Source organism: Echinops telfairi, unplaced genomic scaffold, assembly GCF_000313985.2.
Source record: "Echinops telfairi isolate 266 unplaced genomic scaffold, ASM31398v2 ScPeMD7_7420;HRSCAF=8458, whole genome shotgun sequence".
Lineage (NCBI taxonomy): Eukaryota > Metazoa > Chordata > Mammalia > Afrosoricida > Tenrecidae > Echinops > Echinops telfairi.
The window spans coordinates 29,503,273-29,518,534 of NW_022111320.1; positions in this window are offsets into that span (position 1 = coordinate 29,503,273).

Here is a 15,262-nt window from a genome sequence, read left to right on the forward strand (position 1 = left end):
AATCAAATGCATCACTAAAAAATAACGATGAAATAATAAAGCATTTCATGATTTAAATCAGGGATTCTCAACCTTCCTAATGCCACGACCTTTTAATACAGGTCCTCATGTTGTAGTGACCCCCAACCTTAACATTATTTTCATTGCTACTTCATAACTGTAATTTTGCTACTGTGGTGAATCAGGTGACCCCTGTGAAAGGGTCATTTGACCCCCAAAGGGGTCGCCACCCACAGGTGGAGAACTGCTGATTTAGATGGACCTAGTGATCATTATGCTAAATGAAGTTAGTGAATCACAAAAGGGCAAATATTGTATCAGCCCACTAATACAAGGATATAAAACCAAGACAGAGGCTTTCATACCAAAGGGAACCCCCTATGGAGATTCCTAAATTGGAGAGGGTAAGAAAAGAAGATGACATGCAGGACTAGAGGACTGAGAGCTGTTGATTTGGGTGAATGAGAGGATGGAAAACCACAAGAGGGAGAAGAGAACTCAGAGTGGGGTGGCAAGGGCTAGAATACAGAGGTGAGCGGGTTGATGAGTAATTCGAACTATTAAATGAAGAGTTGATATTAAAAAAACCCCTCTCAACTCAATTAACAATAAAAATAATTCTGAATTTATCTTTCATACAGTAGATCTTATCTTCCAAACTACAGTTTTTATCATTAAATCCCCTGGTTTTTATCACAACACAAGAATTTGTTTGAAATTAAATAATTTTTAGGTAATCCTAAGAAAATCTACAGGTGACTGGTAAATTTGATATAGAATGAAAGAGATGAGATCCAACACTTTGCATCATTGCCTAGAAATATTGGCAACTCGATTTTTAAACAGAGACTCAATTCCATTGGGTATAGAACATGCCCAGAATGTTCAAAGTAATCTGGGGTCTTTCTGCTCAAATTCCCAGCTATCATTGGCTGAAAGCTGCTCCTGAGGTAATTCATTCATTCACACTTCTGCCTTATCAACACGTAGACCAAAACAACGGTCTTAGAGTCCCCAAATTATCTTGAAATGTCCTAGAAATGTAAGTGCCGAGAATGGATCACCAGAGGAAATAGCGCTTCAGCTACTACAAGAATTATTCCTGTAATTTCTTGGGATCAACCATGGGATCAACTCCTTTTGAGTTAAGAATGTGCTCAACATATTATTCTGAATGGCTTGACTCTCTTACTCTTAAACAAATTATTGGGAGACCCAGTAAGCATCTTAAAAAGAGCTCAAAATCATTATTCTGTAGGGAAAAATAAATGAAGCTTCAATAAGATGCCAGCTGTCATATAGACAATTCTGACTCATAGCAGAAAAGAGTAGAACTTCTCCATAGTTTCTGAGGATGTAAATCTATGAGACACAATAACCTCAACTTTCTTCCTAAGGGTGCCCGGTAGAATCAAACTACCAACCTTGTGATTAGCAGCTCAACTTGTGCCACCCACCACTATTTCATACCCACTAAAGACAACCCCCCCATCACCAAAAAAAAACCCCCAACAACCCATAAACACTTCCATTGTTAGTTGATTGCTAGTCATAAAAACTCCATAGGACATTATAGAATGTGTTGTAAGATTTCTTAGACGAAAACTTTACTAGCGCAGACTTCACCTTTCTGGTAAGGGGTTGTTGGGCTTCATTATTCTCATAAGGGGGTGTTGGGCTTCACTATTGTGGTAAAGGGGTGCTGGGTAGTTGACCTTATAGTTGGCAGCCTATTAATTGACTCACTGTGCCACCAGATCTCTTCAGGTCCACTAGAATGGATACAACTAAGAACTAAACATTGTTGAGATTATTGAGGGTTTGGGATTTCCACACATTGATGATGACAGAGTAAGAGAAGCAACTGACACAGAAGATTATATATGTATATTAGGATCCAACCATTCTTCTCATTATTATCCCCAAAGAACTGCAAACATAGTATCCAAATATATTTATTAGGATGTGTATATTAGAGAATTGAAGGTGCATGGAAGAATTCAATAGAGTCCTAGATTGTGTTAGGCTGAGCTTTCTAGATAAACAAAACCAGGGACACTCATATATGTATAATACTTGATATTAAGAAATATATGTATATCATGAAGCAGCCCAGTCAAGTCCAACTCAAGTCTATGGATCAGATGCTTTCTGGAGGCTCCTCCTGAACAATGCCGCTGCTGGCAAATGCAGCAGGAAGGTGAAGCTGGGAGCTTATAGCCCCAGGCTGCAGCGACATGTGGAGCCAAGGTTGGCAACAACATAGCGTTTTGCCAACAGTTTCCAAGGTCAGCAGGACACATGGCCTGTCAGCCCCAGAAACCAGGCTGGGGATCCAGATGAGCAGAAAGAAGAGGTGTAAGAGAGGAACAACTCTACACAGCATCTATTGTCAATAAGATAAGCTACAGCCCCAGGAGATGTCAGGAAGGCTGTGCCTGATTGAGAGTTTGGACACCATCAGACTTTCCCACAGGTATATGAAGTTGACACAAAAGCAAAACATCAGATGGAACATAGGATTATCACTCTCCAGGACCCTGAGAATATAATAACTGGACTGTGCCCAGCTACCACTACTCCCTGCTATAGAAAGGATAACATTAGAAGGTCTTGAATATAGTGAGTGGAAAATGAGGAACAAGGCTCAAAAAACCAAACCAAAACAAAAAACCATAATAAAAAGAAGGCTTTCTGATCAGAAAGAGAACGGTGACAAGCCTGACACTCTGGCCCTTAGTCCCGCTTTATGTCTGAAAATGAACTGACAACCATGGCTTAATTTTCAGTCAATCAACAGATAGGTCTAAAAGTGGAACTATAATAAAAGTGTGATACACGAATCTTACGATAATCAACCATTTAAGGTAAAAATATTAGAGATATTAGGAAAGGGCAAGGAACAGCAACAGGAAGTACAAGGAGGAAGTAGGATGAGCATTGTTTCATTGTCGAAATTGCAAACAGTGAGATGAAGCAAAAATGTGTATGAATTGTTGAATGAAAAACATCTGTTTTCACCTAATTTAAAATTTAAAAAGCCTAAAATTTGGTACTTATCAGCCATATTCATAATACTCCGAACTGGAAATTACTCAAATACCCATCAACAGGTGACTGGACAAAAACAGAGGAGCATATGCCTATTATGGCATATTACTCAGAAATGGATGGAATACATTTCTGATATATATATATATATATACATATATATATAAAATAACATATGCAAGTGAAAGAATACAGGCACAAGAGAATGAACACGTATGATTTAATTGACTCAAAAAAAAAATAAAAAGGAAAATCAGTAGAGATCAGAAATCCACTGCTAGGTAAGCCATGAAGAATTCATTATAAAGGGAATAAGGTAATTTTTTGAGATGATAGAAATGTTTGCTATCTTATTTTGGGTGGTCATTACGTAAATGGACACATTTGCCAAAACACATCAAACTGTGCATTTTATGACTTAATTATATTGCAATCAAAGAAAGCTACACAGCATTGTAAATGACTGAGTCTGAATTTTCCATGGTAACAATGAATAAAGATGGATAAGCATACTGAAACCCAATGATCCAAAAATCTTAATTTTCTAGATCCTATAATTGGCTAATCTAAGTTTCACTATCTTTTCTCTCCCTGGCGCTCTCTCTGAGAGCATTGCCAGGGACCATCTCACAGCCAAAAGGCCAGCAGCCAGAGAAGCGAGCAAAGAGTCTGGATAAAGAGCCTTTGAATAACCAAGAGCTGGCAGCAGCATCTGGTGTCTGCCAACAGATCAGGGGTCAGGGCTGTTGAAGCAAGAAAAAATGGAGCATAGCACAAAAGAGGCCCTCTTACATACTTCCAGAAATTACAAAGCTCCAGGGAACACTTGCTGATCTGTCTACTCAGTCAGCACTAGCAAACAAAAGGAATATAAAGGGAGGAACAGAAGGAGGCTGCATTTAAAAAAAAATGAAATGAGGAAGAAGGGAATAATCAACCCAGTAAGCTTACTAGACACAACCAGAGGAGTGCTGCGGGGCAGGTGGGAGGAAGAGAGCTAATAATAGCTAACACATACATGCAATGTCTGACCTATCTCTGTTCTAAATGGTTTATGCAGATGCTTCATTAGCTCATATATTCATCATACCAACACAACGTTATGCTATGGTAGGAGACGCCAAATATTGTTCTCAACCACTGTATTATAGAATACTGGCTTAGTTTGAATACTTCCTAAAAGAGATCTCAAAACATAAAAGGAAAGGAATAGAGAGTGTGGAACAGACCGGAAGAGGAATAAATCATGAATGCGCATTACTGGATGCTCTTAGGTAAACTCCTCTGGACTCGGCTGACATTTCTGAGAAGGTTCACAGTGACTCTCAGAATTGTGCACTCACAAAGTGGCTGGAGAACTTGTCAACTGGTTTTGTTCTGTTTCTCAAAGGGTCAGAGATTCTCTTGGAAGAATGATCTCCTCCATGACTTCTAAGTAGTGTTTACACATCAGAGAATGAGCTCTCTCAGCGTGAGAGACGGTCCTGAGGCATAAAGTGGAGAGATATATGGGGACACTGTTGAGTTGCTGTCTGTATTACAAGAGTCAGACAGCTCACAGTTACAGCTGACATCGGAGATGAATCAGAGTTGGGGATGAGAGGATGTAATGGAGTCACCAGATTCAGCTGCTACCACCACCTTTCTAAGATTTACAAGTGCAGGGAAATAATCATAATATCAAGGTTAATGGAACGCTTGTTGCTGTATGTGTTTATACATTGTCTGTTTCTCAGAATCCTCTAGTAGTATAAGTATTATTTTTCACAGTACACTGCCAAAGAAACTGAGACTTAATATATACTATTATACAACTTACCTGTGGACATTCAGCTAGTAAGGACCCAAAACTAATGATTGCAAATTCAAGGGATACATAATTAGGATTACTATATTAACAACCTGACATAAAATGTAATTTCTGAGTAATCACATATTACAATCTGGAAGACTCCTGTGTTAATGTAAAGATAGAGAAAAAGATTATGAGCTAAAATGACATAAGACTGTTTGAAATGTGGAAATCTAGAAGAAATCGAAAATTTTCTAGAAACACACTACCTACCTAAGCTAGCACAGAGTGAGGTTGAAAACAAAAACAAGCCTGGACAGTCCCATAACAAAAGAATAAATTGTACTGAGAATTAAAAAATTCCAACAATAAAAATATTCCAGGGCTATATGGCTTCACCAGGGAGTTATAACACCAGTTCTACCAGAACCATTCCAGAATAAAAGGAGGGGAACCTCACAATGCATTTGATGAAGTGAGTATAACCTGGCATAAACACCAGGCAGAAGCATCATCAGAGTAGAAAATTATAGACCAATAGATCTTATTAACACAATTGTAACACTTCTCAACAAATTCCTAGCCAATGGAATCCAACTAATAACAATCAAACAAAAAGTCCACCACGACTGAGTGGGGTTTACCCTAGGTATTCAAGAATGTTTCAACATTAGAAAAAAACAGTAATCTACTACATAAATAAAACAAGAAAGAAAAGAAAAAACTACATGATCATGTCAATTGACCTAGAAATGTATATTCAATGATATAAAATATTAATATATTGGTATAAATATATTAATGTGATTACATATAAAATACTTAATAAAATAGGAATAGAAGGGAAATTCATCAACATAATAATGGGGAAACATGTCAAATTAAAGGCCAATCCTTTGCACAATGGGAAGAAACAGAAAATATCCCTCTTGTGAATGGAAACCAAACAAGGATGTTCTTTATTACCTCTCTTATTCAACATCATGCCGTAAATCTTATCCAGACTTATTAGACAATGAAATACATTCAAAGGGATCCACACTTGCACTATTTTGATATTGTCTGATGCTTTGTATAAAAATAAAAAATTAACAATAAAATTGTTATAACTAATTGAAAGATTTTACAATGTGATTAACAAAACAAAATAAATCAATTCTTGTATACTAATGAAGAAAATTCCCAGAAGGAAATCAAGAAAATAAAATACTCATCCAAAAGCTGAAATGTTTAGGAATAAATCTAATCAGAAAAATAAAAGACTCGTTCAAAGAAAGCTACAGAACACTACTCCAAGAAACCAAACAGAGCTCCATAATTGGAAGAACACGTTCTATTCATGGATGGGAAGACTTAACTTTGCAAAAATGTCAATACTATCAAATCTGATTTCTACATATAATTCCGAACCACATCTTTGCATCATTCTTTAAATGTAGGCAAAAAATAATCACTAACTTTATAGGGGACTGAAAGAGACAGACCCAGGATGAATAAAGCACCACCAAACATGAAAAGTCTCTTATTTCCAGATCTCAAAACACACTACACAACTGTCAAAGTTAACATAGACCAGTACTGGTTCAATGTGAGACATGCACACGAAGGGAACAGAATAGAGTACCCAGAAATCAATCAATCACTATAACTAAATGCATTGCTTCCAGTCAATTATGACTCATGACAGCCCCATAGGACAGAGTAAAACGACTGTTTTCCAAGAGTGAAACTGTTTATAGGAGTAACAGACAACTATTTTTTAACAAAGGATTAAAACACACTAAATGGGGAAAAGATATTCTCTTCAACAAATGGTGCCAGCAAAATTGGATTTTCATTTGCAGAATACTGAATCAGGACCAAAACCTCACTCTATTAAAAACTAAAAACTAAAGGTTGCTTAAAGACAAAATCATCAATGAAAAATTAAGGACAAAGACGCTAATATATGACATAAATATTTATCTAATATAATGAAAAACACACAGAGAAGACAAATTATATGTCATCAAAAACTTAGGTACATTAAAATACTTCACCAATATTGTAGAAACATAACTCAAAAGCTGGGGAAAATATTTAGCAATGACATGCCGGCCAGTGACTAATCTGGAAAATCTATAGACAATCTGAACAAACAACAAGAAAAAGATGAGACCCAATTGAAAAATGGACAAGAGGACACAGAAAATCTGACAAAAAAGACATCCGGGCAGCCAAAATATTTATGAAGAAATGCTTTTGGTCGCTAGGCATCTAAGAGATGCAAAGCAAAACAACAATGATATATCACCTCCCAGCAGCATGGATAGTAAAGTTCAAAAATGCAGAAATCAATCAATGCTGGAAAGGGTGACAAGAGAAGGAACCCTCAAGTGAGGCTAGTGGGACTGTAACAGTATAATTCCTGTTGAAAGGGGTGTTCTGCTTCCTCAAATAGTTGGTTATTATTTATATATATATGACCAGCAATAGAGCTACTTGGTATATACATCACAGAAATAAACAACATAGCATGAATAGATAGGTTGCTACTCTATGTAATCATAATAGAAAGAGGATGAAAATAAATCCCCATAAGGTGGAATGTCCAAGCTAACAGATAAATTAACTCTGTTGTATACACACAATGGAATACAATGCACTGTTTAAAGCATAATGATGGAACTGAGACACGTCATGGCACGGATGGATTTGGAGAACATTATGTTGAGTATAGTTGGTCCTGTTGCTAGGTTTCTTCCGGTCAGTTCTGACTCATCAGAACTCAATGTGCACCAGAACAAAGCACTGTCCCGTACGGTGCCATCCTCACAATTGTCATGCTTGAGCCCATTGTCGCAGCCATTGTGTCAATCCATCTTGTCAAGAATCTTCCTAATTTTCACTGGCCTTCTACTTTACCTTACCAAGCACGATGGCATGTTCCAGGGACTGGTCTCTACTGATACCATGTCCAAAGTAGGTGAGACAAAGTCTCATCATCCTTGCTTCCAGGGAGCATTCTGGCTCTACTTTTTCCAAGACATATTTGTTTGTTCTTTTAGCAGTCTCTGGTACTTTGAATATTCTTTGCTAACACCAAAACGCAAAGGCATGAATTCTTTGTTCTTCTTTATTCAACGTCACACTTTCACATGCATACCAAGAAACTGAAAATACCATAGGTTTGGCCACAGGCACTTAGCGCTCAAAGAAACACCTTTACGTTTCAAAGTTTAATAGAGGTCTTATGCAGCAGATTTACACGATTCAATGAACCGTTTCATTCCTTGTCTGCTTTTCCATAAACATTGATTATAGTTTCAAGTAAGAAAAAATCCTGACAACTTCAATCTTTTCACCTTTTATCATGAGTGAAGTCAGTCAAACACAAAACAACTATTACAGGCGTACTCTGTTAGTTTAAAACAATCAAGAAAAGGTATCCACACCCAAAGAAACAAACCTTTAATAGTTATCAGTGGTGGTGGGTGGAAAAGAGAATCAAGGAAGCAAAGGTTATCCAGATGGTCTAATACATCCAGTGGTCCTGTGGAAGAAAGACATAGTGATTCAATTTTACATTATAGCCATGAAAACTCCATGGACTGCAGCACCCTGCGACGCATGTGAGATACGCACGAGTCGGAATCAGCTTGATGGCAGTGGGTGTGTAGGGGTAAGTGTGCAAAGTTGTTTAAATTGTTGAAAGCAAACATGATTTGTAAACCCTCGACCTAATTCATAATAAAAAGTTTGGGATTAAATAAAGGACTTTAGAATGGAGACATGAGAGCCACTCCATTATGAAGTAATATCATCTCTCCATACTGGTAATAGCATTATCATATGGCAATACATTAAAGTTAAGTTATGTTTAATTAATTATCATTGCTGACACAATACCTAACTCACACTGCCCACACTTATCCCCTTTAAAAGTTGCTCAATTAATATCCTCCTTGGCAGGAAGAAATTTCAAGATAATTCTAGAAATACTTTTAATAAATTTATTCTAAGAATATTCTAATGTCAATCCAAGCATAAAGTTATTATAAAGGGAGATTTATGTCTTTCTAGTTAATAACACTTAAGTATACTGAATAAGCTTTGTGTGCTCTCTGACCAAGGCTCGTATGATTATTGCAATAGACAGATTTTACCAGTCAGAGTCCCAAAATGTACCCCTCTCACAGGTGCTGCTGCAGCATACCTTTATTGTTGTGAGCTGTCATTGAGTCACCCCTCATTCACGGTGCCCCGAATCACAACACAATGAAACCCTGCTCAGTCCTGCACTGTGCCGATGCACATTTGCAGTCGTGATCTGTAAGGTTTCCATTGGCTGATTTTCAGCAGTATATCACCAGACCATTTTTCTTAGTTCATCTTTGTGCACAAGCTCTGCTGGAACCTGCTTGGCATCATAGCAACACACAAGCCTCCATTAATAGACAAGTAATGTATGACGGGTGATAGGTGAGAATCAGAACTAGATCTCCTCCACGGGAGGCAGTGATTCTACCCCTGAGCCACCACTGCCCAGATACCCCTACACACCCACTGCCATCAAGCTGATTCCGACTCTTGCGTATCTCACATGCGTCGCAGGGTGCTGCAGTCCATGGAGTTTTCATGGCTATAATGTAAAATTGGATCACTATGTCTTTCTTCCACAGGACCACTGAATGTATTAGTACCTTTTGGTTAAGAATGTAGTGAAAAATATTTTCACCACCCAGGAACCTTCTTATCTGTCTATAGCCAAGGTTATTTGAACTTGAACTCCAACTTGATTCCAATGGAACGTGATTCCAACTTGAATCAGCTTTACTGAACATTTCCTCAGAAATATGGAATTGCCATTCTATGAATCATTTGTCTCTAAGATGTAGTTGAACTAAAAGAAGACATAAAGGAAACGTTGGGATATGTTTGGGTAAGTGGAGAACAAATACATGAGTAGGACCAGAGAGAGACTAAGCAAAGTGAAGGAGAGAAAGAGATACTAACAGACTAACAGAAACAAAAGATGGTTTTGTTCAAATTGAATGAAAGGAAAGTTTTCAGTTCTGGATGGCTTTTAGGTTCTTGTAACACCTGACTGCCTCAGTGATGTGTAATTCCATAAGATATTTTTGTATCTGGATATTAAATTCTTCCTGCTACTGAGGTAATCTTGACTAGAATTTGTAATTGAATGACCAATGAATAGGCAGTTAAACGTACAGATGTGTTGAAAATAGAGATGAGAGATGTGTGGCACAGATGGAGACAGACCAAAAACTACCTGGTTCTAAGGGAAAGCCTGAAAAAGAAATGCTGCGTACCAGATGAGAAAACTCCACTTTCATATATTCTATTCCAACTCAAAATGACTCTACAGTGTACAGAACTGCTCCATAGGGTTTATGAGAATGTAAATTAGCATAAGAACAGACAGCCTCATCTTTCTCCCACTAAGAAGCTGGTGGGTTTGAACCTGCCTTGTGGTTAGCAGCTGAACGTTCAGCCCACTGAACCAAAAGGGCTTCTTGGGTACCACTTTAAGAAGAATTATTTTCCTAACAACCAAATAGCCCATAAGGTCATCACATTTGTGGTTATCTTTTAAATATGGGCACTTTTCCCCTTTAATTTTTCTAAGATCTTTTTTGAGCAGCATCATGTCTCTGACCTTCTGGTCCGGGTTTTAAATCAGCATTTCCAGTTATCCTAGAACACTAAATGAGACTTAAAAAACAACCCTGTTGGTCAAGCCTAGTTACCTATTTAGTAAAAGTTGCTGCATGGTACATCTAAGGGAGGGCAACCAGCTAATGGCTAAATATTACGTTTGGAAATATATATCTAGTTCATACTCCTAAAAACATAGTGTTGTAAAAGGTATATACAGCTATATTGTATGTTATTTAGTTTTTAATTTTTTTTCTTTTTTTTATAATATTTTATTGGGGATGCTTACAACTCTTGTTAAAATCCATACATCAATTATATCCAACATATTCGTAAATATATTCCATCGTTCATTTCTAGACATTTACTTGCCATTGAGTCCTTGGGATCAGCTCCTCTTTTTTTCCCTCACTCCTCCCCATCCCACCCCCTCATGGTCCCTTGATAGATTGTAGATTGTTAATTATTATTATTATTTTTTAACATTTTATTAGGGGCTCATACAACTGTTATCCCAATCCATACACACATCAATTGTGTAAAGCGTATTTGTACATCATTTCTCAAAACATTTTCTCTCCATTTAAACCCCCGACATTAGGTCCTCATTTTTCCCCTCCCTCCCCGCTCCCCCCTCCCACATGAGCCCTTGATAGTTTATAAATTGGTATTTTGTCATATCTTGCCCTGTCCAACGTCTCCCTTCATCCACTTTTTGGTTGTCTGTCCCCCAGGGAGTAGCAAACATTACTGACATTGTGGTATGGAGAATTGAGAATATACTATACACATGTTCAATATATGTACACAAAAAACATAAATGAATTTATATACACATTCCTACATGTATATATTTTTAAGACCCCTAACTAGACTTTTTGAATAATAAATGTCAACATGAAGTTCACAGAGAGGCTAAATGACTTCCTGTGTGTGTTTCTTTCCTATACTGTGGAAAAAGGTGTCCAAGAAGAATTGTTCCTACCCAACAGCGCTCAAAGTTCCAATGTTTTTCAAAGTTCCCTCCCAACCCCCTGCCAAGCACAGGATTCTTGTTTCTAAAGATTTCACTTATAGCTAGCTGAATACAGAGCTGAAATGGAAGGTAAAACCCATACCAAACTTCTCTTTGCCCCCTGTGTGGGACAAGGGGTTACTTTGTTCATTCACAAAAGCCTAAGAGTGAGAGACGTATACATACTGACCCAATAATAGCTGTTCTTTCAAATACTGTCAATCTTTTAAAGTGAATTTAAATCATGACACAAAAAAAGAATAAGGCTCCACAAGGAAATTGGTAGAAACTTTTAAGTTGTTCTCACCCAACCTACAGTTCTGTTCCACTGGCCCTGGAGGAACAGGAAAAAAAAAAGTTGTCTCTTCATTGACAGATTATCTTTTGTAACATTCCTCAAAAAATGAATCTCTTGCTTGGTGTCGGCTGGAAAAAGAGGCCTTTTGTTGTTGCTGCGCCCCCCCACCCCCACCCCACCGCCCCCGACATGGGAATTGTCTTTATTTTTACAAAATTGCTTTTTCAATGAATTGTAATATAAAGCATCTGAGTGGATTTTAGTTATCTTGGTCTCCTTTTGACAAAATAACCATAAAACAATGCTTTGTAGCATTGTGTTGTTGGATTTTAAACCATCAACGGGAGAGTGTGACAGAACATTCTGTATGGTCCAGTACACGTGTTTCCTACTTGCCTCGCCAGCTTGATGCTCTCACAGCTTCTAGTGAAGAAGATCCAGAGAGCAGCGATGCTACCCGAGGTGACTTTCCCCCATTTGAATATTCATGGTCCAGGCAATTATCTGACTCATCTTGACCTGCTGAGGTGTTCTTTCAGAAATTAGAAATTGCTAATTTAGTGACTATGGAGAGTTGGTGGCATGATGACTAAGAGCGTGGCTGATGAAACCAAACGGTTGACAATTCTAACACGCCAACTGCTGTGTGAGAGAAAGATGTGGCAAAGATGTGGCCGTCTGCTTCCATGGGATTCCAGCCTCGGAAACCTGATAGTGCCCTTGAGCCCAATCCCACAGAGTCACTGTGAGCTGAAATAACTTGGCAATGCCAGGTTATACTTGGTGAATAAGAAACAATGATGACCCAATAGTGAAGCACTCATCTGCTAGCCAAAAGGTTAGTGGTTCAAATCTACCCAATAGTTCTTTAGAAGAAACACCTGCTAATCTGCTTCCATAAAAATTCCAGCTTAGAAAATCGTATGGACAGTTGCACTCTATCACACAGGGTCGTGATGAATGGAAAATGAGGAGTTAGCACTCACTCCTGACAACATTCCTTACTGCTATGGAATAGATTTTGACTCATCATGCATTGTTAGCTGTTAACTGCAGCAAATAGCAAGGTCAATAGTTTGAAACCACCAGCAAATCCGAGGCAGAAAGATGAGGCTTTATGCTCCTGTGAAGATTTAAAGTTTCAGAAACGCAAAGGGACAAATCTACTTTGCCTTATAGGGTTGTTATGAGTCAGACAATATGTAGTGACCAGTAAATGTCTATTTGGATATAGACAGGTCAATTTTCTCACCATTGTTAGTTTGATTGTTGTCATGGTATTGGCTTTGCAACACTATGTACAACAGAACGCAACACTGCCCAGGCTCGCACCATCCCACAATTGTTATTATATTTGAATCCATCGTCATAGCCAATGTGGGTCTTCTCACTTCCATCTCACTTTGGGTCTTCTATTTTTCTGACCCCTGCATTCTCAAGCATGATGTCATTATCAAGCATGATGTCCTTTCTGCAGGAAGGTCTGATCCCTCCTGATAACATGTCCAAAGTAAGTGAGATGAAGTTTCACCATACTCACCACTAAGGACTTTTCTGGACATATATCTTCCAAGACAGATTTGTCCATTCACCTGGCATTCCATGTTATCCTCAATATTCTTTGCCAACCCCATAATGTGAAGGAATACATTCTTCTTCAATGACAGGAACTCAGTGCTTTGAATGTGAATAGAGGGGAAATTTCTAGTTCTTTTCCATTGCTTTCACCTTATCATCTAGGGATAGTTTCTTACTTATAATGGGACAGCAAATATCTCTTAGGCATGGATTTTGAATCTCTCTCTTTCTATTTGCATAATCTTGGACAAATCACTTCATAATCTGATACTCTTTCCTCACCTAACAAGGCTGGCTACCTGAGTTGTGAAGGTTAAAATGAGATGAGCTATGCAGGAATTCCTGGAACAGAAATGATACGAAATAAAGACAAATGAAAGAACAGAAAACAGTAGGGAAAGTGGCTAACAGTACAGGTTTGGGGGCAGACTGATCAAGACTGGGTTCTGATACCCCTATCGCATGAGTTTGCTAAATTCTTTTGCCTTTCTTGGTCCTGAATTTTCTTTTCTGTAAAGTTGGACTAATAACAGAACCTATCTCCTAAGGTTATCAGTGAAATGAAATGGTTAATGAAATATTAAATAGATGATCTTATACACTGGATTTAATAATTTAATGAACAAAATTGCTACTGTTTATTATTATTTACTCAAAAACCAGTGTGTACGTATAACCATTGTGGAACTCCTATTAATCTTTTTTTCCTTCTATCCCTTCCTCTCTTCTTTATCCTCTCCTTTCATCTCTCTTCCTATAATTCCCTCCTTCCTCCATTCCTTGCCTTCCACCCATCCCTCATCACCTCTATCCTCAGTTTTCTTCATTCTCACCACTTCTCCTTCTTCCTAAATAGAAAAAAAAATCAATCTAACAAAAGTTAATTTTTTCATATCTGTGTAATTACTCAGAATTATTGATTCTAATACCTATTTTTCTTTTTCACACTAAAAGTCATTTTACACCTAATGCCTGGCTCAGTGCACATTCAATGACCCCAAACACACTCCTGTTCCTGCATGAGGTGCTGGAAATTGAAGCACATAGGACATCCCTGGAGGATAGTCCCACAGCTCCAGAGTGTCTGCAACCGGAATGGGCTGATTCCATGGAACAAAATTAGCCTATAAAAATGACAATAAGATAAATGGGGGAAAGATTCTTACATGTCTTTTAATAGCTTAACATCAAGAGGTGAGTTAGTTTATATCTGTTTTAATAGGTATTTCGATGATAAACTTGAGGATTCTGAGTCAGGATCTAATAATCTTCTTATCCCTGCACCAGACACCATGTATAGCACACAGTAGGTATTTCATGTGAATAGTCCATTAATTCACTCATTAAAGAATCAATGAATGGAACCTACAAAGGGCCAATATTCCTCAGAGGCTGGGACAACCACCACGAGAAAGAAAGGCACAGAATCTGGTTTAGATTAATAATCCTCAAGGGAGGCGGTGTTTTGAATAAGTATTTTAAAATAGTGATGTGCTACGTAAAAGGAGATGTACAGAGTAAAATGAAAATAGATAGGGGTGTCTATGCAACTTGGTGGCAAGGAAGGCATTTGTGTACTTCTGGGTTTGATCTGAAAGAAGTGATATTGACCATAGGAGGTAAATGGTAGGAAAGAGAGCCCCCTTCTATGAGGAAAGTATGAAAACATTATTGAATGGCCCTGATTGTGTGACTTCTCATCAGCAAGAGAGAAGAAGGGGGGTCATGTGGGAACTTCAGTGGCTTGATGTTGTTGCTGTTTTGTTGTACATTGTTGCTTGGTTTTGCTTTGTCTTGTTTTTGTGCATGTTGTTGTCTCCGCAGGCCTGTCTGGATAGGACAGGCTGGATGAACAATCTGGAGGAGAAAA